This window comes from Callospermophilus lateralis, chromosome 17 (genome assembly GCF_048772815.1).
Source record: "Callospermophilus lateralis isolate mCalLat2 chromosome 17, mCalLat2.hap1, whole genome shotgun sequence".
Lineage (NCBI taxonomy): Eukaryota > Metazoa > Chordata > Mammalia > Rodentia > Sciuridae > Callospermophilus > Callospermophilus lateralis.
In genome coordinates, this window is record NC_135321.1 from 29,871,835 (window position 1) to 29,897,239 (window position 25,405).

The window sequence follows — 25,405 nt, forward strand, 5'->3', positions numbered from 1 at the left end:
ATATATGTCTACTTTGCACTAATGAATACATGTCGTGTCATGTCTACTTACCTTTCTAAACTTAATTTTCTGTAACCTCCTCTACAAAGTTGTCCTATTCTATTTCAGGCAAAATTTACCTGTGTCTCCTTTCTGCCCCATGAATTTGACATTATATTGCAGTTCTCTGTACACAGAGCAGATCCACACACTCTTCACAGACAGTGCATCATATCCATTTCCTGATTCCCCCAAAAGATTGGGCACTTAATTTTTGAAACAAACTGAGTGGAACTAAACTGATGGGAAGCCAGTTGCTAACTTGCACGTCTCTGGAATGAATAAAAGGTGGGGAGAGAACATGAATGTGAAAGTCTTTGGGAAAACTATAAATATCAGTACAAGTGGGATAATTATAGATTGTCCCTCTCTTTTTCTCCTTTATCTCCCTTCTTTCTGTACCTCTTCCTTCACAGAAATGACTGGATCAAAATTAAATGTTTTTGCTACCTCTGAATTGAACACTGTAACCTCCTCTACAAAGTTGTCTTATTCTATTTCAGGCAGAATTTTCCTGCCTCTCCTCTCTGCCCCATGGATTTGACATAATATTGAGGTAAACATTAAAGTTTTCCAAGTACAAAGTAAAGAATAGTCAAACAAACAAATAAACAAAAACACACATCTAGTCCTAATGTTTGCTAGTATATTTTGAGATAAGGGATTTCTTATAACATTTCTTTATAAATGTTATCATTCATTGTTCCAATGTTTTTCCACAGTTTCATTATAATCTTTATCAGTAACAAATATGCTTTTCAGGTAGTTGGACTTTTCTGCACTTCATTATAAATTCCTTAGTTGCCTTTTCAATGGAAATATAACTGTTATGCCAATCCCCCCCCCAAAAAATTAAACATTAATAAATACTTGCCAGAAAAAAAATGCTATTTCTATTATTTTTCTCATTCTGAGTTCATTCTTAATAAAATATCTCAGGAAACATTTCCCTGTCTCCCCTCAGGGGCCAGGTGATAAAGTCTGATATAACAGCACCTGGAAAAGCACCACATTTTTTCAGAAGGCCTTAGCTCTGCCCTGTGATCTGATAGCAGCCATGGAGACTCTTATTGCAAGTTACCTGGAATATTACCTTATGGAGACGGATTTAACAGTGCATCTTCCACTTTGCACCATGCAACCGGAGGCTCCCATGACTAACTTGAGTACATTACAGATTCAATCTGAGCTCCTCCCCATCATTTTCACTTATAATGCAATATCCTGTGGCTTTATTTTGTAGTATGTCTTCAAGAGCAAAATTCAGCCTTCTGAGTGCTTTACAAAGTTACACAATACTGTTAGAAAACGAAACAGAAGCAATGGGAGAGAAAATCGAGCACCTAAGAGCAGGGGCCATGGGGTAATTCCAAATCAGTCTTTAAAAGACACTTGTGCTTTCAGACAGGGAAAGGCTTCTTAGACTCAGACAAAATTCTGAAGGGAGGAAATGTTTTCTGTTCCTCTCCGACACTTTTGGATCATTGCACATTCCACTCTCAACCCCAAGATAACCAATTTTTCTTTGTTGAAGGGATCTTTTTTCTTTTTCTTTTCTTTTCTTTTTTTTTTTGCATAAATGAACTGATAAGCTTATTCACACTAAAGTCAAAAACAACACAACTTCACAAGTGCACTGGGAGAGGCAATGAACTTCCAGAAGCGGAATTATTAATGTGAGAATTCCAGACAGTACCTGGCAGAGGGATTCTGAGCCAGAAGTCTCCAGGACTCTTGAGACACATCAGGGAAGTAACTCCACTTTTCCCCTGAGGTCACAAAATTCTCATCCCTATTTTTCACAGACACTGAAGTTCTAAGATTTTATTTTCCCTAAGTCTATACGACTCGAACAAAATTCCCAAACCATTTGACCCCTGTATTATATTTCTTTTTTACTTGCAGTAGTAAAATGTCTACACAATTTCCTGCCTTGGCCAGTCCAACATGGGGCATGGGACTGGGTTTTCCTTGCTCATGGAATCCTCACAGAGTGGTCTGCCAGGACTGGCTTTCTATCATGATTGGAAATGGAGACAGCATTGCACCTTGGCCCAAATCTATATTGACCTCCCAGGAATACCCGTAAAGTATGTTTTCCGTTTTAACAAAGTGCTAAAATAAACTTTAAAACATTCACACGTCTTCTTCAAGGTGGTTTCAGGGACAAGGGCTGTATGAGGCAAGTCAATTTCACCATGTGACTTGACTTTAATTTAAAAGGAGTCACACATCTTCCCTAAGGCATGTGAGGAATTATCCAATAAAATGTTTAATGTTAAAAGAAAACCAATGGTGCTATCACTGACTCCAAAGCAGAGATGCTGCTGTACCTATTGAAAACTTTCTATAACCATTTACTGAAGCCCTCAGCAGGAGATAGAGGCTGAGAACTGAGCAGGGACTTTCTCCCCAGTGTCTTGTGGGAACTCATGATTCATTTCTTAAACCCCTTAATCCAAACACTGGGGGGAAAAGTTACTCAATTTAACCCAGTAGAAGAGATGTTTTTCGTAAAGGTTTAAGCAGTCATCAGACAGAAATCCTGCTGGCTCCAGCCAAATCCTGCTTGACCATCCAAAACAGCAATGTTAGTTTGTTCCACAAACATTTGTGGCTCCTTTTTGTTGGCTTACCAACTTCTCTGGGTTTGTTCATTTGTTTATTTTATTTTTTCTTTGTTATATATAACCTTAAATCAGCATATGACAGTAACACAACTACATCAGTATTTACAGCAGCACAATTCACCATAGCCAAACTATGGAACCAGCCATTTAACAGATAGATAAATAAAGAAAATGTGTTATATATACACATGGAGTATTACTCCGTCATGAAGAGGAATGAAATTATGGCATTTGCTGGTAAATACATGAAACTGGAGAATTATCATTCTAAGTGAAATGAGCCAGTCCTAAAAAGTCAAATGTTTTCTCTGATATGAGGCTTCTTTCGAAAACAAGCTTTAGGCAAAATTGGAAGAAAAAAACCTGAAAGTCAAAAAGTGACATGTGACCTCCGTATTCCAGGCCAACAACTGGGGAAAGGTATAGATTAAGGATTCAGTGGGAAGCCAGTAACAGAGTGGTGTCCAACCCTGTGCAATGCCACTATCTAGCATTTAAGCCCTGACCTTACCGACCAATCATTAAGACATTCTCAAAAGAAAATTTTTCCTCAAAAGAAAATTTTTCCTCTTCTGAAAGTCGTATAAAGCTCAAACATCTCTGAAACATTTGATAAATTTGTGCAGAGGGAACCCCACACTCACTGCCATTAAAATACACATTCTCAATTCATTTAAATTTGCTTCTACTGCAACTCAACCAGGTCATTTCAACAGACTCATTTAAGTGCTGTGAAGAATATAGGAGAAATTTTAAAAGAGGAGCTTACAACTTAGTTGGAAATAAAACTTTGGCAAATTCACAGTTCTTCTGAGGTAGCCAAAAATGTCTCTATCACACTCCAACCATAACCTCAGCCTTTCTCACCTTTATCTACCTCTTGTCATGCTTTGAAGTCCACATCTTTCAAAATGCTGCAAAGTTGAACAACAGACATATCTTAAGAAAAATTACCCAAAACTTGGAAATAAGTTGGAGAAACACTGGAAAACTGTCTATTAGGCCTTCTCAAATATTATTTAAATTTTTATGAAAATGTGCCTGTTGTTGTAGAATATTATTGATTATATTCCAGACATTGTTAACTTACACATTAGCTTGTAGATTTCTATCAAGTATAGGTACAAACGATGTCTGACTAGTAGATGAGATAAACTCAAAATTATGGTTTATTGCCCTGAAATGTTGTCTCCAAACTAGGAAACTTATATCAGAATGAATTTTCTTACTAAATATATAAATCTCCATTCCTCCAAATGCCTATTGAACTAGCTTCACTATTCTGATGGTTTTCTCCCAATTGAGTTAAACAAATATTTGACATGTGTTCAATCTTTATTTGTTTGAGAGTCATGTTTTAACTTTTGTTAAATCTAAAATGATGGATGAATTACCATTGGAATATTCACTACTGTGTTGTTTATAAAAGTAAACGATTAGAAGCAAATCAAATATCTATCACTAAGGAATCAGTGAGCAAATAATGATAGGTAAATGCAGCACAGTAACTTAAAATGATGATGTTTTTCTTTAGTTGTTAACATTAAAGTAATTTAATAACTTATAATGTAATGTTGGTGACTTATTGGTAAATGTAGCTTTCATACCAAACATTCAACATGGTATGGTTCACTTGTAGTAGAATTATATAAATCTATAGAATATAAAGTAAATATAGAAGGGGAGAGAGAGAGAGAGAGAGAGAGAGAGACATCAGGAAGGATATTCACCCAGATATTCACAATGATTGTCTCTTAGACACTGGATTTCATTTAACTTTTACAATCTTCTCATTTGTATTAATCTAAGTTCCATTCCCTATGTAAAATATGCCTCTACGGACCACCTGGTCAATAACTGGTAGCTAATTCAGATTCTTCTCACCCTTCATCTCTATGCCTAGATTCTTGTCTTCATACATTGATTATGGTGTAGTCCCTGTAACTTAGGAAGTAACTTCTCCAAACTGACTTCACTGCTACAGTGTGGTTTTCTAATTCAGTTTCTTGCTGTCCTGAACTGATTGGGCCCTGAGTATTAATAAATGGCTAAACTCTACTCTTCTTGGGTACTATGGCTGGAGCTACTTTCATACATTAATTTATTCATAAAATATTTATTAAACATCAACCATATGGCAGGCCCTTGACTGGACTCTGGGAACTTGAGAGTTAGCATGATAAAAATGGTTCTTTCCATCCCTTCTCATACAATCCAATGGGAAAATGATGGTTTCCTCAAGAATTACAAGTGCAACACAGGATCAGAGAAGAGGCAGCTTTTGGCTGATGGTTTTGGTCACTGAAAGACAGCCAACCTAGTCATTTTCCGGTATTCCCCAGAATCTCATAACAACTGGTTTCTTTCTTTTTTTTTTGTTAATGAATTCCTATTTTGCTTCCCACCAGAAATGTCTTACTGAATGTTCACAGGTCACAGAAAGACAAATCTATGCTGTCTATGCTCACCTCACACCCTCCCATTTAGGACATTCAAGACTTACCAATTCCTCCTGAAAAGTAAGAAAAACATTCTCATCCCTAGAGTTAGACTTGGTGTCTACCCATGAGTATTCAGCACTCATGGCAAGAAAGCCTCTGAGCTAAAAGCTTCCCTGAAGAAGCTCGTAGTCCACATAAACAGAATAAAGACTTGAAGTTATTTTTTAAGATGCATTTGAAGTGAAACAGCTCCATGCCCTCTCCAAGGGCCATTTGCAAGCAACATGCTTTTCAAAAAAAGCAGATGTGAGAAATAGAATTTATGGTTGGGTGAGACAGTAAAGTTAACTGAACCATTTGGAAGTCAAGTAAACCTCATGACTCAGACTTTGTCAATGTTGTGCAATAACCTATGTATTTTTGCTAGTAATTCACCAAGCTACAAAAACGTAACCAGGATAAAGTGATACTGATCATGTATCTCCCCATCTGGACACACAAAAACTTCTTAGTAGTGTCAGTCAGAATCTGCCGCAGTCTGGCTGGGCACAAAAACACGAGCCACTCAAGCAGGAACAAACTTTATTTTTTGAAACTGCCGCCAATGCCCCATACATCCAGGAAGACTTCGGATCCCGGATCCCAAGAGGCAGTTTTTCCTCCGGAATTCCCTCCTACCGCACTTCCCCAACCAATGGGAACGCTCTAGGAGTCCCTAGCAGGCCGAGGTGGACAGCAGGAGTCCAATATCCATATGAATGCAAATCTTAACATAATCATATCATCTCAATGGCTAGCTGGCATCACCTTTCAGCCAAAAATGCCATGCATCATACTACTTGGCTGTGGCTCTTAGCAAGACTCACTGAGGCAGAAACCTACAAGGATCCCTGACATCTTCATCCTTTCTAAGAGCCAGTCACCAAGACCTCTTAATTTTCCTCTTCATCTGTTTTGCTCTCTTCATATTTAAGACCACCATGTTAGGCCAAGATACCATCCCCTTACCTCTCACCTGGATCCTTACAATGAACTACCAACTGCTTGTGAGGAAAAGCACCTTCAATCCCTCCAATGTACACTCCTCAATGAACATAAGTTTATATTTCTACCTATACAAAACCCGTAAATATTTTCCATTGCTCTTAAGCAGAGAACCCAATTCTCAACATGACCTTCAAGATTTTGCAAGTGTCTTCCCAGCCTGCTGCTGAACCAATCTGCCAACCCCAATCCCTCCAGTGCCCACCCAGTCCTATAACATCACCAATTTGTTCTGGACCTCAATAATACTCCTGCCTTTCCAAATTCTGAGATTAAATAGTAACTGTGTGATCTTATCCTCTCAGTTTCATGATGGTGATTTTATTCACCTAATACAATGCCAGACATCTAGTATATGTTCATTAAATATTGGCTTCATTGAAGACTGAATAGAGGAATAAATGGATAAACCTATTAAAGTTTTAAACAGGTAGACAAAGATGCTAATGCATTTGGTAGTCTATTCTTTTCCTTTGTGCCATAAAATTTATTTAAAATTTCTGCATAAAATCTCCTTTAAAACTTCATTTTTTTTTGTTAAATATACACACTTTATTGAGTATGATTACATATTGGAAGACCTATTTTACAAATCAAAATGATATATAGGTTCATTACAGTGAAAGCACTTCAAAGACAGGGATAATTTGCTGTTTTCTAATTTTTTTTTTTTTTTGAAATGTGCCAATCTGTTTGGTATCATAAAATACCACCAACATTCACTTGCCAAGTAGTTGAGCTCAATAAAAACCTTTATCCAGTCTGCAGAAACACATCCCTCTGAATAAAATAATTGAAAGAACGTTTAGCACTAAAGTAGAGAAAGACAACAAAGATGTTCCTCCAAATCAATAGATCATCTCTCATTTGGACAGCGAAACTGAGAGAATATTAAATCTCCGCAAGGGAGAGAATAAGTGGCTGGGTTGATATACAACCTTGACAAAATGCCAAATAAAGGCATGGAGACAAGCTGACTTCTGCACCACCTAACTTCAAAAACTTTAGGCCTTAAAAAGCTGACTTTGTTTTACCTGTTAATGCACAAGCTATCCATTGGAAACAGTCATTAGGTTTTCATTCAGTGATTAAATTCTATCATTTCCCGGTTCCTCAGACTGTGAGTGGTGGCTGCATTCAATCTCTTATTCACTTTCTTTCTTCTTCCCACAAAGAGTCTCATATTTCCTACTCCCTTCTGTTTTTATTTTTTCATTCTATTAACTGTTTCCTTATTAATCCAAGAAGATAAGAAGATTCAAAGCCTCTTTATTTCAAGTGGAATCAGAATCCATGGAAGTCAAAAAATGAGATGGATGGGACAGGTGGCAACATCTTTCACAGACTCCAGCACTAAAATGGAAAGCCCCACTTAGAAAAATGCCGCTGACTCCTGCAAGGGCTTCTGAGCCTTAGGATTACAGCAGGTAAAGCTCTTTCAGATGAGACGGGAGGGTAATTTTGTTGACAAGTGTTTAACAAGAAAGCAACCTGCTATTTTTATGAAAAGAAGTGGAGTTAGTTATTTCTTTTTCTTAACTGGCACCTTGTTTCCTTCAATTTTGGGGGGAGATAACTATATTGTAATCCAAAAGTCACATGCGTACCCATGTAAATAGCAAACCAAAAGAATGCTAAGCCCAGATATTGGGGATAGTGAGGCACTGGCAGTCACAATAAGAAATAAAAGGTTAAATACAGACTAAGTAACCAGATAGAGTTCAATCTCTGCACCCAGGCATTTAGCTTGGGCAATTTATCCACATACGTTTGGCAAACAAACAAACAAAAGTCAGAAAAAAAATGCCAACAATTTAAACAGTGTGGGTGATTCCACCAGCTATTCCCCTATAGGAACATATGCCTCAGGGTGCACTTGAGGTGGGAGCCATGAATATGCAACTCCTCAATTTAGGTTTAGTTCTCTAAAGCACCTCTGGGCTTAGCATGAGCTTCTTATCACTAAGGGGTAAATCTAGTGAAAAGATAGCCTTTTACAACAGGATGCTAAACTCCAGCTGACCACTTCAGCTGACAGGCAACTAAAGAAGCAGTCATATGTTTCAATGCAGAAGGGGAAATAAGCCATTACTGGACATACTGGGAAACCATGTGCCTGCTTCCAATATGGCACCTTCCTAGTTCCTTCAAAATACCCACCTCTGCAGAATTCAGATGCCTGGCCTGGGTTTGTGGTTGTCAACCTTCCATTCCATCAAGCCATGAAAAGTGGTGCTGTCATCATGAACGCTTCACAAAAGGAAAAGGAATGTGTTCATTCATTTAGGGTCTGGATGGTGTAAGTTTAGAACAAGAGAGATTGAAGTAAAAGTATGATAGTAAGTTTAGAACAAGAGAAATTGAAGTAAAAGTCAGTTTTTATCCTCATTTTGTCTTGGACTTATACCCTGAAGAATATTATTTGCCTCCCTTGAACTTGGTTTTTGTACTTTGTCTGATCTGCATAAACTTTTATAAATTTCTCTCCTCTGTTTGCCTCTCGTGGCTAGTGTATTATTCTGTCAGGATGTTGTTGTTTGGGATTGCATTGAATCCCTGGGGAAATTTGAGAAGTGACAACTTTACAGTATTGAATTCTCTGATCCATGAATATGGCACATTCTTCTACTAATTTTTCTGATTGATGTTTTCTAATTTTCAAAGAGAAAATAATGCATATTTTTACTCAATTATTGTGTAATTGATGTATTAGGAAGTATTGAAAAGTATCATTTTTAATTTTTTTCTATCATTTGCTGGTAGATAGAAATATAATTAACTTGGTAAGCTTTCAATATTTCACCATTACCTAGGTGTGGTGTTTGGTAGGATCTACTTGAGCTGAGCACATGCATATCCTTTGATCCAGATAAGGTAAGAATTATCATAGCAACATTATTCATAATAGCTTCTACACTGGAAATTGCTTATATGTCAAGGAATAATAGAATGGGAAAATATATCCAGGCAGATGCACATTGGAATACTATAGAGAAGAGAGAAGGATTCGCTATAACTCTATGCAACAAGGTGAATCTCATACCAGAAGAGTGAGCCAAAACGTCAGATACAAGAATACACCCTGAATTTTGTGTGTTTCCGTTTATACAAAGGATCAAAATGAAGTAGACCTAATCCGGCTTTCAAAAGTCAGTATTGTTACACTGGAGAAGGTAGTGAGTTAAACGGACAGGGGTGAATTTCTCCAGGGCTGTAATGATTTTGTTTTGTTTTATCTATGTGTCAGTTATTATTGGTGCGCCAGTTTGTGAAAATTCATTGAACTGAACATTTCTGATTAGAGCATCAGTAGCTGAAATTCCATTTTAAATTAAATGCAAAAAGTGGATTCCACTGATATGTGAATTAAAATTTCATATCATCCCCTAGGATTCACCCCAACTTTGTGCTGTATGTTCAAGCCACTTATGCAGCTGCCTGAGTGCTTTACATGTCCTCCCTTCCCTACTTTATCACTATCCTTGATAATTTTTAAAAAGGTCAGCATACTAATAAAAACACTAATTGGAAGAAATTTGCCTTGATTTGAATGAAGGCTCTGCCACTTCCTAGCTGCATAATTTGGGCAATTTGCATAACTTTTCTAGGCCTCAGTTTCCTATCTATAAATAGGGATAGTGACATGTTGTCCCAAAGACCCTGATGTGCCACCACCTCTCTGCCCTGCGTGACTTGTTCAAGTGGAGGCCCCTACCTGTGCTTCTTCATCACTCAGGGTCTGAACTGCATTATAGGTATGCAATGCTTTGCTAAGGATGCCAATACAAGGTACCACAGCCTAGGTGATTTAACAACAGAAATCTCTTTCCTCATCCAGAAGCAAGAAACCCAAGTTCAAGTTTTGGACAGGGTTGGTTTCATTCCGAGATCTCTCCATCAACTCCTTGGTGGCCATCTCTGTCTTCACATGGCCTTCCTCCACGCATGAGTGTGTCTCAACCGCCTCTTCTTACTCAGCCCATAACAAGACATTTGTCCTGCTTTCCTTTTTATCCCCTAGAAGAATGGTTGTGTCTTATCAGCTGTGTATCTTAAGCCCCTAACACAGCATCCAGCTTGTAGGAGACTTTTAATAAATAAAAACTACAAAGGGAAAGAAGTTCAAACAAATAAGCTCATGGGAACAAAACTCATCATTTCTTGAAAGACACCAGTGATCTAAGGAAGGTAAGAGAGCTTCATTCAATTAAGTGAATTATTAGAGTTGAAAGCAGAAGTCAATAAAGGCAGCACACTGACCCAGTTGAGGCTGACAGAATACAGCTCTCATACTGTATCACTCCCTCCAAAGTGATGCTTGCATTTTCCTCAATAACAGCTCCTTAGCATTAATTACCCAGTAATTCCCACTTCAGTGCCTTTTTAGGTAAAAGCTAGCAGAGACAACCTTTGCAATTTATTCCCATTTTCATTTTTAATTTAATTGCATTTTAATAGGTAATTCATTCCCCTAAATTAAAATAACAATTCAGTAAGGTTTAGATTAAGAAAATTTCTACATGAACTGTCCTGAACTTTGCTTCTTATACTTATCAATATATCCTGGGGGCCTTTCCATACTCACAAATATCAGGCTTTCTTGTTTGGATCAACCATGCAAGTGTCTCACTGTGTGGCCACACCACAATTTATCCAGCCATCTCTTTACTGATAGCTACTAGGATTGCATTTCGAATGTTACTATTGCAAATGCTAAAATGAACAGCTTTGCCCACATGACATTCCAAGCACCATGTGTCTGAAAGTAAACTCTGGTTGTGGATTTCATAATTCAAAGGCTAAGTGAGTGTGTAAGTGATTTTGATGAATATTTTCTGCTCTCCATAAGAATTCTACCTTTTTACCCTCTCATCAGCAACATATGAGAAAACCTATTTCTCCACAGCCTCACCAACAAAGAAGATTATCAAACTTGATTTTTTGCCAATATGACAGATGGAAAACAACATGTTTCTCTGCCTATACATGAATGTGGACAAAGCCATACTGTCCCCTGGTGTATTTGACCTGACAGGATATTTTAGCTAAGGTTAGATCCTTATTCCTTAGTTGTCCTGACATCCAGCTTATTAGTGATCCCAAGTTTCTGAGCTCCTTAATCAAGTAGGACAATGATAATCTTTAATCCACTAGGAGAATGTAGAGGGAAAAAAAAAACATGGAGGAAAGAAATGGTAGAGGAGAGTGTGAGGTTTGCTGGTAGCTAATTCTGCAGTCTGTGTGCCTCGCTTTTAGCCATATTCACTGACCCAGTGGTAAATCCCAGGTAAATGCAAAAATACCTAAAAATGCCCCTATGTGAGCATATGTTCCTAGAAAGAACCCTTGTTATGGTGGGGATGAAGGATCTCTGGAGGACCTTTGCAGTCTCTGCCAGAGATACATATGTTTTTGCTGCCATCATTTGATAAGTGCTTTCACACAAACACTGAATTTGATAACATAAAACTGCATTTGTTAAGCTGTAGAGATATGTGTGTGTGTGTGTCATTGTGTATGTGTCTGTGTGTGTTTATATACAATTGCTTTACAGAACAATTTCAAAATTTATTATCCCCTAAGTACCTTGGCCTCCATATCCTTCCTTGTACAAGAAGAAACATTGAACTTGATTACTTCTTTTTGTTTTTCTGATCCTGAGGATTGAACCAAGGGTGCTTTTCCACTGAGCTACATTCCCAGCCCTTTTTGGTTTTATTTTGAGACAGGAGCTCATTAAATTGCTGAGGGTCTCTCTAAATTTCCCAGGCAGTCCTCAAATTTGCAATCCTCCTGCCTCGGTCTACTGAGTTTCTGGAATTACAGACAAGCACCATGGTGCCCAGCTGAACTAGATCATTTCTAACTTTCAAGCAACTTTTGCATGAATATGAGGTGGTGGTAGTTTAACATGCTTTGCAATGCATGAGTGACTGACCACAGGCCAATATCCCCAACACCATCAAGTTGATTTTTTGGTTCTGTCTCCTCTGTCCTTCCTGGGGTCTTGCAAGGAATATAAAAATATAATTTTACCTTAACAGGAGGTCGCCAATGCCATATGAGTACATCCTCAATCTCTTTGCACTTCTCAAATCAAAGATATTCCCTACTTACTGCCAAGTAAATTTGCAATTGAGTCATAATTTTACAGATAAGGGACTTCAGTTAAATTCAATAAGTATTTATTAATTTCCATAATAAGAGTTTATGAAAAAAACTATTCCATGTCCAATTTTGACCCATATTGGTGATACAAATAAAATAAATAAATAAACTCGCAGAATTTTATCAATTTTTGGTTTTGCTTTTGTTTTGTGGTGACAAGGATGTAACCCAGGGCCTCATGCCCACACGGGAGGCAAGTGACCTGCCACTGAGTATAGCCCCATCCTAGCATTTGCATTCCAACTCAGGAACTCAAGAGATAAAGAGGTACAAAAACAGAGCTCTTGATCCCAAAGTGCTTCTAATTTCTTTCAGAGTGTTCAGCACAGCCACATGAAAAGTCAACAATATGAGATCACAGATGATTTTCTGCCTGGATGAGTAAACAGAGGATAGCCAGCAGCGTGGCGGAGGGCAGGGAGAGTGCCGACCCGGTGGCTTCGACAGCATCAAGACGATGTCCAAACTCTGTAATGTGAAGCATGACGGAAGCAAGAGCTCTAATAAGCAATTCCCAACCATGCAAAGCAAACATGACCTCTCTTGATACCCTGCCCTGGAAGGGGACTGGGGCCGAGGCCCTTTCATTTCTGCCTGAAATCAGCACCTTGGTCTGTAATGGGAAATATATGCTTGTCAATCATGTATTTCTATCAGGAAAGGCACTAAAACTCATGTAGTGCAAGAGAATCTTTTCGGTGATGGATAAAACTCAAAAGGATCAAAGATCATCATTCCTGAAACAGAGGAAATAAGAAAAATGCCATTAACCTCCCTGTATTGTCCTGCACACAGTTGACAGTTTAGGCCCGTGCTTGCTTGGAAGATCTTTTCTCTTTTACTTTATTTTCCCTAGTGACTTCCCTTAGAGACTTAAATAAAGAAAACATTTAAATTGCATGTCTCATAAACCATGCCATTATTATATGCTATCACATAATTAAAGCATTATTTAATAATTAGAGCTCTTTTGTTCACAAATATAACATAAGCTTTTCCATTCTATGGCTTGCAAAAGAAAAACGAAGTTATATGTAATTGGGGCAGTAAGTTCTATTAAACCCAAAATAAAGCAACTCTATCCTCATCCCCTATCTGTCCCAGCCTTACCCCACAGCCACTGAGCAACAGGCCAGTTAGTCATGACCTTCAAAACAGAGATATTTTTTAAATAATTTTGAGTCAGAAATTATATAACTACAAGTTTTCTAGTAATATTTTTAAAAAGAAAGAAAGCAATACAGGAATTTATAACGCTAGTTTATAGGCAAAGAAATTGAGACACAGCTTGGTTATGCTACTAGATGTTCTAAGTAAAGAAGCCACTACAAGTACCCAAATATTTTGGGCTCCAAGTTGAGGGGTCTTTCTACCATGTCTATTTGTGTATCCTTTATTCTCCATTATAATGCAGAAATGTGTGGTCCACAGAATAGGATGGAAATCAGGTCAGTGTTATGACACATAACTCCAAAGTATTCACGTGATGTCGAAAACTTGGTAAGTGTCAACTAGAGGTAGCAGGAGGTGAAGTTCTTTGGGTCAACCATTCTCATTTTATAAATAACACTTAGACCCAAGGACATTAAGAAACTTATAGAAGATTAGAATTAATAGGAGCCCCCACCTCCACATTCAAACTCAACACAAAACCATAAACTTGCTGGATATTTAGTCACATAATTCAATTGCCACCTGAAACTCTTGTTGTTGACAATGATTCTTTTTTTTTTCCTTTTTTTATAAATAACTATTTCTCTTTTGGATGCAACTAATTCATGTTCATTGACACCGCTCTATCTTTCTCCTTTTATCTCCTAATCTTTTGCCTACCCTCTAGTTTCCTCATCCTAAGACCAAATGTGATCCACAGAACAAACACAAATAGACATGCTCAGGTTTGTAGGGAATCAGGCAAGTTAGCCCAAGGTAATGAGGAAGGGACAGCAATTGATAAGTAGGAGATGAACACAAAACACGAATATTTCAAAAACTGTGGAACAGAGATGAGAGTACACAAGAAACAAATCTGGCTCAGCCACAAGTGGCGTGGCTGCCAAGAAAATACGTTTTAAGGGATCCTGAAATATGACCCCCACTAGGAAGATACGGTTATTACTACGCTACTATATCCAATAATAAGAGATTCCTTTCTTTCATTACATTGCTAACATCCCTGGCATGATTGCAGGGATGGGGTTAGGGGGTATAAGTTATTTATACCTTAGTGGGATGCAATTTAATTAAATTGCTCTCCTCCTAACACATATTTGAGCTCAGCCCCAGGAGAAGTTTAATAGCTAGTAACTAGAAATGTAAGAAAGTAATTTTGAAAGGTGGGCAGTTCTAGAAAGGGCAGGCTTGCCCTGGGGAGCTGCCGTCTGAGGCCTTGGCAATATAAGAACATTGGTCTGTTGGGAGGTAAGATGCAGAGATGAGACGTGAGAAAAGGAGAGGGTGTTGTGGACATGGAAAAGCAGAGGAGAGGGTCACAAGAAAGGCATGCCTAAGTAAGGTGCCCAATTTTCCAAGTCCCAAACCTAAGAGTGTCTTGTATTTGTTTGGAGGTTTCTGGGACTTGAAAATTTAAGGCCTCCAGCGTCTTTATTTTTCTCCTGCATAAGCTCTGTCAGGCACTTTACCCTCCCACAAAATAAACAGAAAGGTTTATGAGGAGGAGGCAAAGCAATATACTGCCAAGGAAGGCAGAGCCGCCAGACACCCACACTCACAAGTCACTCACGACACCTGCCAACTGTGAAGGAAGGTTTTTAAATTATGGTTTGGCTTTCTTGGCCTCATGAGATTTTATTAACCCCCTGTAGCAACGATTTTCATTTGAGGGCCTTACTCTCTTTTCTGGAGGAAGAGTATGGCTGAACCATGGTCACAGGGTCAGGGATTAGAAGCCCACTGGACCTGTCTCCATCACTTTGTTGACTGAAGAATAAGTGGCCGTTCTAAGGAGCAAGCCTGATCGTATTTCTTCCCTGCTTAAGATTTCAATGGCTTCTAGCAGCCTGGCAGATAAAAGCCAAGTTCCTCAGGGTGGCCTGCTAAGACACAGGCATCATGGCTGAGCCCTCTGAGCACCCACCCATGAGAAGGTCAATCCCACCACCCCCCAGACTGAATTTCCTGAAGTTTCAAACAAATTAAGACATTAAGCACCCTCCAGCCTCCAAATGCTTAAGCATTCCATGTTCTCTGCCTGGAATGAGTTTCTCCTCTACATTCTCCAATTTCCAATGCTAATGTCATCCAGAGTATGTGGCAGGTAGGTGATGGGATTAAAGCAAGAGTTCAAATCCTGTCTCCTAATGCCTGGATTTCATCATGTGCAAAGTGGGAGAAAAACAATAATACTTTCCTTGTGGGATCATTGTGAAGATTAAACAAATTAACCTACATAGGACATTTAGAAGAATGCATGGGGTTTGATGATCTGTAAATGAATGTTAGTCATGAATCTGGAATGCCTTTGCAGACCCCTTCCACTCCTCTCTGCCACCACTGGACCAAATACATACATTTGTAAACACCTGTCGCTCTTCATGGAGTATTTGTGGTCCCTTGATACTCTATTTCAGTCTCAAAAGAACTTGATTTGAAATAGTCTAGTAGTTGCAATAGTTGGATTATTTACTTATTTGTTTTTTATGTAATCTTTCTTCCCTCATGAGTTGTGAACTCCTGAGAATGTAGGCTTCACCTTATGTTTATTGTGTCCCTAGTTCCTAGGCACATATAAGTGCTCAATAAATAGACATGTTCTTCTTGACTAATTACACCCCACCTTAAATTTTTTGCCAGTTGATGCATATGAAATAGTCCTTTCTTTTTTTTAACTTTGCTTTTTTTAAGTGTTACTAAAATTTTAAATTTTTTACATGTGCTAATATTTTATTTCTCCTTTTGTGTAAATTATCTGTTAATAATCCTTGTATTAAAATATATTTGGTAAGACAATAAAACAATAAGGGAGACTGTCATACTAAAAATGTTTTTGTTAATATGCAAATAGATTACCTGGGAAATTTTTATTTCATCCTTTGTTCTTAACCATTGACTGTCTCATAGATGTATTAGGGACTAAAATTTGTTCCTTCCCTCCATCACGTATGTCTTCCTTTCTGCCTATTCCAGGGCTCAGTTCCAGTGCTGCAACCTCCAGAAAACTTTCCTCTTTTTTTTTTTCTCTATTGATTTTTCAGTCCAATTACACTGTAGTCATCTTGGGTACAGGGACTGGATTATTATGCTTTAAAGTCTCCAGCCTCTAATATTATATTCAGCTACACTATCAGTTTCACTGAACGGGGTTTGGATTTGGAGAAGAGGAAGTCAAGCAGTAACTCTGTAGCAAACTCACAAGATGAAATCCATTCATTCTACAGGGCCTGCCATCTGATACGCTAAAGGTCTTCATCCTATTTTATTGATATTATATCCTTCGTGAAAATAGACCAAATAGTTTTAGTTCCCTAATATTTATGAGCACTTATGCTAGAAGGAAAAAAATATTAGAACCTAGGACTATCCAAGACCTAGATATTTACCTCCTATGCAGAAGTATCTTGGAACATAAATACAGGGACAAATCCATCTGAAGCAATCCTGGTATCTTCTTAAGAATCAGCTCAGTGATCTGAGCGGGAGGAAGTTAATGAGACTGATTTCTCCTGACATATTTACTGGTGGAGATGCGCCTGGGGTCAGTTTACTGAGATTGGTTTGGGGACACAAACAAAGTAAACTCTTAAAGCTCTGCAAATGAATTCCCCTCCCTAAGTCCTTCAGAACACAGAATGGAGTCAAAGCTGAAGTCCGAAGTCCACAGAGGCTGCAGCTACTCCCGGCCTGCTGAAAAAGTGTTAGGTAAATTCTGGACCAAAATATTGAACTTGAATATTACAAAACAGGGAAATTGGTAAAGTGGGGAAAATCTATAAATGGGAAAATAATTCTTTCATCTGCAGAATATAGGATTACAGCAATTAGTGAATTCCTCTGTCATAACATTAGTTGTTAAATTATCAATCAATTGATAGAAAAGCTATGAGGTGGGGAAGAAGAATAGACAACATAGAATTCAAAGGCACATGTTAATGAGCCCCATCACTGAAGGTAGACTCCAAATGAGTTTAGCATGTTTCTGCTGCAAAAATTAAGAGGGTCCTGGGTTCCGGGTGTACTACTACTTTCTGATGAAATTTGTGACCCTGCTATTTAATCTGTCCCTGTCTCATTTCCCTCTTCGGAATGCCCTCTTTTACTTTTAAGATCTCTTGCCTTTTATACGCCTGATGCACAATTATTCTAGGGTGGACTTAATACAAAGCAATCCCTTGTGGTTTTGTACCTTAGTGGACATGTCTAAAAAGCAAAGATGGTAACAATTGTTTTCACCTAGAAGTTGAAAGATCATGGCTGTGTTAAGTGATTGGAAATGTTCTAAATGCTCCAGAAGGATAAGGCAATGTCATTGTCTCCATCATTTTAAAAAATTTCAGGTTTTAAAAGAATATTTATTTATTTATTATTTTAGTTTTAGGTGGACACATTATTTTGTTTTTATGTGGTGCTGAGGATTGAACCTAATGCCTCATGCTGCTAGGCGAGCACTCTACCACTGAGCCACAACCCCAGCCCCAAATTCCAGCTTTTTGAAGGACTGAAATTTAGCACTCCATTCTCATTTGGTTTGTCTTTCAAGAAAGGGCCCTGGTCTTGCCTGAATTTTTCCAGAGAGATGTAAGGAGATGAGCTGGCTGGAAAGAAACATCAATTCAACAGCCCAGGCTATTTTTATACCAGCAAAATAAAGATAACATTTATAATTACTGAAGACTTGCAAAAAGCTTTTTCAATCCTGTTTTATTCTGTCTTTACCTCAGTGAAGATTCTTATCCACCTGTTAGTGACAAAAAGCTGAAACAGTAAGAAGTTAAAATACTTCTCCCAAACTCACACTCTCTTGAGAAGTCTAGAAATTGAACCTAAATATTGGGACACACAGCCTGAGATTGGTCCAGGAAATGGTAGGGCTCCTGAGGTCCACCCTTGATGACTTATATGTTCCATCATCCAGGAAGCCATTCTCTGCTCTCTGGTGGACACAACCAATCCTCTCTCAGGGCTCCATACTTCTCCTCACAATTTTTTAAGGAAACATGTACACAAGGCTATTTACTGTTGTATTTGTCTTCCTCCTTGGACTGGAGCTTTTAAAAGCCTAAAAATGACAGTTGGAGCCATAGTCTTTGACAAAGAGGCTGATGTGAGATAGGGCTCAGCAAATGGCCATGGAATAAAGGACCAGCAAAAGACTCCTCAAGAGTATAGAAGAGTGAGAACCAAGGTGGGCAGGAGAAGAGAGAGGAAAGTAGAGAGAGTGGAGGGCAGGAGAGAAGCAGGTTGTCCGTGCTGAGTCTGACCATGTGGCAAAGCCAATAGCGCACTAGGATTGTTTAGCTGGGTTTGCCCACCACATTCTGTTCACCATCATTAATGAGCACAGTTGAAAGCTGATGTATTTGCAAACATGTCCACCCAGACACAGCAAAACCTGGCAAAAAAGGAATAGGGTGTCCTAGCATCTCTGTTAGTCATAACACCATGGCTGTCCAGAGTGTGCTTTAGTTTTCAGAAATGAGACATAAAATAGAGTTTCATGTCCTGGAGTAGAACAATGAAGCCCCAAAATTTTACTAAAAAATGGGGAACATGGAACAACAAATATGCTGACGAAGACAATGCCTATCATCTTGTCAAACACTTGTACTGCAAAGAAATGCAGTAAACATATATACATGTGGGTGTGTGGACATAGCCATACTAGGAGTTTTTGTAAATGAACACTGAAATCTTCATACTTGTTGTGAGCAATTAGAAAGTCCCTATTCACCAATGCTGCTTCTCCAGCCCAACCTTATGCATAGTACACTGCCTGTCAAATCACAGGCACTCAGAATGTTTGAATGGCAGAACTGAAGTGTGTGTAAAAGAAATCAGTACAGTTGGACCATTAGCTTATTTGAGCAGACTTCTTGCTCTGGAAAAAAAAAAATGCTACTACTCCTTGTACACCTTTACTGAAGTGACATCTATCCAGTATCTCCAAACTGACCAGTCTCTGCCAAGAATAAGCTACCATGTCATCTGAAAAAGATGCAGAATGAAGCACATACAATTTATTCTGTGTATAGTCTCATACTGCTCTAGAGGAAACAATCCTGCAGATGGTCATTATCTATAATCAATTGTGTCCTTGATATGCATTCATTCAGTGATTGATTATTACCTTTTGAGAGCCCACTATGTGCCAGAGCCTGTCTGGGGTGCTAGAAATAAAGTAGTAAGACAGATACGGTCTCTGCTTATATTGTAGTAGAGAAAATAGAAAAAAAAACCCAACAATTTCTTATTTCAATGTCTAACTACAAGGGGAAATTACAACAGCATTTAATTTACCCTGCATGGCCCCTTTGATACTATAAGCATATTATATATTCCTATAATTCTTTGCCCTTTATGTAAAAAGTACAGCTAACTTCCTTTCCCCTTTAGTAATTATGAGTGTCTTGTTTTCCTGAGAAGCAAGAAATTAAGCAAGAAATGAAGGTTGCTCAGCCTTCATGCTCTGAAATTTTGCCTTCCAAATTATCAGATGCCATAAAAGGTCTATTCTACCAATTTCACTGCTTCAAAGTGGACCCCTCCATCCTTGCAAGTGGTGGGAAATTAAGCTTTATGGAACTAAACTACCTTAACAGCTAAAACTCACCCCTCAATGAAGCTGTAATATACATAGAACCACTAAAAATCCTCACTTATGTGCTGGTCAATTATACAAAACTTTTATTGCTTAGGTCATACACAAGGTCAAAGAGTGATCCTTTAAGCAGTTCAGATGAAAACTGCAATGGGGGGTGTATAAAGTGTGCCTTACTCAAAGATGGGCATTCTCCAGAATTTGATAATATTAGCTACCTTGTTTCCCAGAACACAATAGATTAGAAGTGGCTTAGGAGACGGTCCAAGAGGGAGAAGCCAAGTGTAGACATAAATCAGGCAGGAAGGAGCAAGATAATAATAGCCTAACAATAATAATGTTAGCAGTGAGTGGCTACAGTGTGCCAATCACTTTACTAAGGTCTTGACTGTCAGCAACCCGTGAGGCAGCTACTATTACGAGGTGCCTACTATGTACCAGGAGCAGTTATGTAATTTTTTTTCTTATGTTTACAATAAGTTGGCATAGTTTTGCGAAAGTGAAGAAACTGTGCTTTGGAGAAACTTGTAGCAAGATCCATTTACTGGCAAGGAACTCAGCCAGAATCTGGAGCTGGCCCAAAGTGAAGTGCCTGTCCATTCCAGTTTGAATAAGTATCTCGTTTCATTCCTGCTCTCCAGCTTAGTTATTAATACTGTTCCTTCATTCTCAAAAGCATCCTAGTTGGGTCAATGAGTTATATGGTCCTTCTCTCCAAAGGGCACATTCTCTCTGATACAGCTGGGTATGAGCGATGAGTATTGCTTCCTCAAATGTTGAATTTTGAACATTAGAGAAGCGCTGAGGCAAGCATATAAAGCAGGTTTTATTTAAAAATAGTAAAACAGATTTCTCCTGGGAGGGAGAAGTGGGCCAGAGCTGGTATGCTGGTATCCCAAGAAGTGAGAGCAACCTGACCCTTTTATACATTGTAGACTTCCTTTGTTCTCCTGCTCTCTTCCCCCTTATCTCTCTCCTTCCTGCATATGTGACTAGGCCTAGGAGATGCTGGTGGGACCCAAAAGGTGAAAAGCATATGGGCCGGGGAAGTGGGTGGGGACAAAATGGTGTGGGCCAGGAGGCATTAATTAACAACTTCCTATCTACAGTCTTTTGGAAGGGATAGTATAGGCAGGTAATCTTGGTAATCAAAGGGCTCTGGAGACATTTACATTACAATTTCCCTGGGACAGTCTCCAACTTCCCAGACCCAAACCAGGCTCCATTTTCTTGATCCAACCCAATTGCCTATCTACACTGACTGCCTGTCTTTAATTTTTGCTTCATTTCCATTGGGCCTGGAATTCAAGGAGGACAGTATAAAATAATGCATGTAAAACATTCAGAAATGTGAATGGTATGTTTAGCACGTGACAATGGATATTAACTTTGTGAATACTTTATGAATATTCTTAAAGCTAACACTCATTCTAATCATTTTCCTCTTTGACATGTGACATTCAAGTAGAAGAAACAAGATCAAAATCCAGCCAAAATGATATTGGCACAACCATTTATAAAACGCACCCAAAAATAGGTTTAAAATTCAAAACTAAAGGAGTTACCTTGTTGTATAGAAAAGGAAAATGTAACCAGAGAGGTGACATGGCTTCCCTAAGACATTAAATGAACTGTATGGAAAAACAAGATATGGACTTTGAGCTTAGGACCTCCTGGTTGGGGAAAGAGGCTGAGCCTTGATGATGGAGAAAACTCATCTTCCATCCTTTCCCAGTACAACTTCAGGCAATTTTATTTCATATGTCTGAGGCTTGTTATCCTTAGTTGTTGAAAATAAGGATTAGAGTTTTCTTTTGTCAGCGTATTCTGAGGATTCAAAGAACATGAGAGTCACACTCATACAGTGTGTGGGGGCCTGAAATGGTACAGCTGCAGGAGGGAAATCTGTCACTGTCTACTAACCTATAAAATGCACAAATCCTTCAACACATGAATTCCACTTCTAGAAATATGTCTTTTGGGAAGATATATGTTCAAGGATGCTGATAGCAGCTTTGACTGTATGAACAGTAACAAAAATATTTAAATCTCTATCAAGAGGAAAATGCCACTATGAAAAAAAAATGAGAAAAATTCCATACAGACAATGGTCTTTTGTAACATATTTTTAAGCAAAAAAGCATGGCATTAAATAATGAACAAAGTAGACTTTGAACACATTTATGACAAAATAGAACATAAAAATATAAATGTGTTTGTGTGTATGAAATTGTTGATAGCTACCTGTGATGGGAAATAAAAGAAATAAAGATAATTTTCACCATTGCTTCTATAAGCTCCCATATCTTAATATTTTTGTCTTAAAAACATATTCATATAGTATTTGTATAATGGAAAAAAATATAAAATGCTTAGCTTATAGAGATATGGTAAATATTAAATAAATATTTCATTTTATGCATATGCCTCTACACTTAGTGCTATAATGTTTATTATAAAATTGCTATTGCTATCATTGTCATCACAACTTCATAAACACCTTTAGAAAACAAATATTGTAGCCAGTTCCACTATCACATGCCTGTAATCTCAGCAACTGGGGGGCAAGAGGATCACAAGTTCAAGGTCAGTCTGGCCAATTTAAAGTGAGCCCCTCAACAACTTTGTAAGATCTGTCTCAAAAACTAAAAGGACAGGGTTTTAGCTCAGGGGTAAAGCACTCCTGAGTTCAATCACCTATGCCAAAAACCAAAATAAATAATTGTTTCAAGGACTGCTCTGCCCTGTTAAAGAGCAAGCGATCCCAGGGAGCTTCAGCTCTGACTTTTCTCTTATGACCTAACTAAAGGTCTGTCTGCCTCCCACAGCCTGAGCTAAGGGATGAACAAAGGTTAATGGAAACACATAAAGGCAAGGCAGGGTAGACTCCCACACCTCTGTTTGTGGTGTCATTTGTCTCCCTGTTAAAATGCAATAAGGACAATAAAAGGAAATCGGCTGTGGAAAATGAAAGAGTCCTCTATTCATAAAAACAGTTCAAATGGGAAAAGCCTTTTAATGGGGATGGTACATGCAAAGCGGTAGGAGAGAGACACATAAAACCCTTAAGACAATTCATTAACTACAAATTATTGTAGGCAACTCAAATCCTTTCCTCAAACATGTTTATGTTCTCACTATCAGAGTGTGGATACCTTCAAGCAAATTCTCAGACTGATGTTATCACCTGCAAAGATGGTAGACAAAAGCAAGGTTTTTTATTATAGAATCTTTCCCACCATTACATGAGTCCTTGGAGGAAACACCCCCATTGCGGGTGCGCTAGAGGGGACAGCATAGGGTAGGTAGGAGGCCAATTGACTCATTCTTAGATTGTATTTCTTTGCTCGGTCAACCAATTCACCTTCCAGAATGAATAAATTGATAATTTGGGGATCACCTCATTTCTGAAGAGCCTTTCCTAATATGAAGATAATAATATATGCCTACTCTGTCTCTCAAAGCTATTATGATGCTTAGATGGTTTTAAAACAAGAAAAGAAATATATGGTGACTATTAATTGCTCCCTTTAAATCATTCCAACCATCCAAATGTCACACAGTCAACTCCCAATGAAAGAGTGGGCCTGTGACTTGGAAGGTGGGGTCAGGAGGATTGCAAGTTTGAAGTCATCCTTGGCAACTTAGAGAGACCCTGTTTCAAAATAAAATAAATAAATAAATGAATAGATAGTTTTTTTTTTTTAAAAAAAAAAAAAAAAAAGAGTGAAACTCTTCTCAGCAATAATTGTGGACCCCTTAGAAGCAAAAATAACCAACATGGTTTCAGCACCATTATGAAAGCACAAGTAACCATGGCAGAGGCAGACCTCCAACAGTTCATCAAGCTTTCCTTTATTCTGCAGTGGAGTCAATCAATCAGACACTAGAAGGGTTCATTTTCTGGGTACAAAGATGGCCCTCGGTCACAGAGGAGTTTTATAGTCTACAAGGAGGGTGAATTAATCACTGGAGACTGAGGCAGGTTGTGTTGGTTTCAACAGTCAGAAAAGAAGTTGTAAAATGTCCAGAACTCATTGTCACTGGAAAAAGCTTAGAACTTGGTGTTCACTGCTTATCTTCTTTCTCCAGGATTCATTGTTCCCCAGAACTTCACTATTTGCTTTTCTCCTTCAGGACTCATCAGCAATGGGAAAGGGTAAAAGTGCAGGGCCCAACACTTCAGTATCTGCTTCCTCCCTGGAGGACCCATTGTGGTTGGGAAGGGATGAAAGTTTGCTTTTGGTGGAGATGCTGGAGATGAACCCAGGAAGGGCTGAAAATTTCTTTCTTTCCTTGGGGCCCATTGTTACTGGGAAAGGATTTACTGGGAGAGGTTTAACTTTTGGCTAATTTCCCTCCCTCCTCTCTTCTGTTTTCCCTGGGGACTGTCTTGTAGGAATATTATTTTCCATAACCCTTAACCCTTCACTTCACTATCACCCTATTTTTTTCCATTCCTCAATTCACATCATTTTAAATTAACAGTATGTTGGACAACTTTTTATTTTTATCCCGCTGTTTTTCATTCAAAGGACTGACATCCCAACCCTAGATCAAAATGTTGGCAGACTCCTTTCTGTTGAAATTGACCTGTTGCAAATCTGTTTTTAGGTTCTGGGCTTCCACTCTTAATGTATTTATCTCCTTCTATAGAGATCTCACCCCTCAAGGGCTAAGACCTCACAGTAGGTCTCTGCTAGGCCTCACATCTCATCTAAGGAAATGTTCTTGCCTTCCTTACCTGTACACTCTGATGGGACAAGCTAACCTCAGTACAGCCTTCTAACCATCCTACCACAAAAACAATAAGGGAGCCATTCTCTGTGACCTACAATTACAGCTAACATCCTTGAAAGCTATCCTAGTAGTCCCATTGGAATTTGAAACATCCCCTATTTAAGCATTGACAGATCCAGCCCAATCTCACTCTTCTTTGAGTCTGTCCACAATTCACATTCCACAAGGTAAATGAGAACTTACATTCCAAAAAAGGACCCAGCAAGGATTTTAATGAACAAGGGAAGTTTCAGTCTTGTTCTCTAAATCAGACTAACTGAGGCATGAGAGAATGATACTCATTTGAAAAGGATTTTTATCAAAAAGCATCAAAACCAAGAAGTCCGCACAAGGAAGGGCTCCTGTAGGTCTGTTTCAACTCTGCTTAGCATTCAGGAACAGCACTTTCTCTTTTGATTCAGGTTTTACTAAGAAAATTGGACCGAATCTAAAATTCCCATACTGAGTTTCTTCTTCAGGGGCAGGTTGGGGCCTGCCATCCCCAGAGCAGGATGAACCAGGTCAAATTT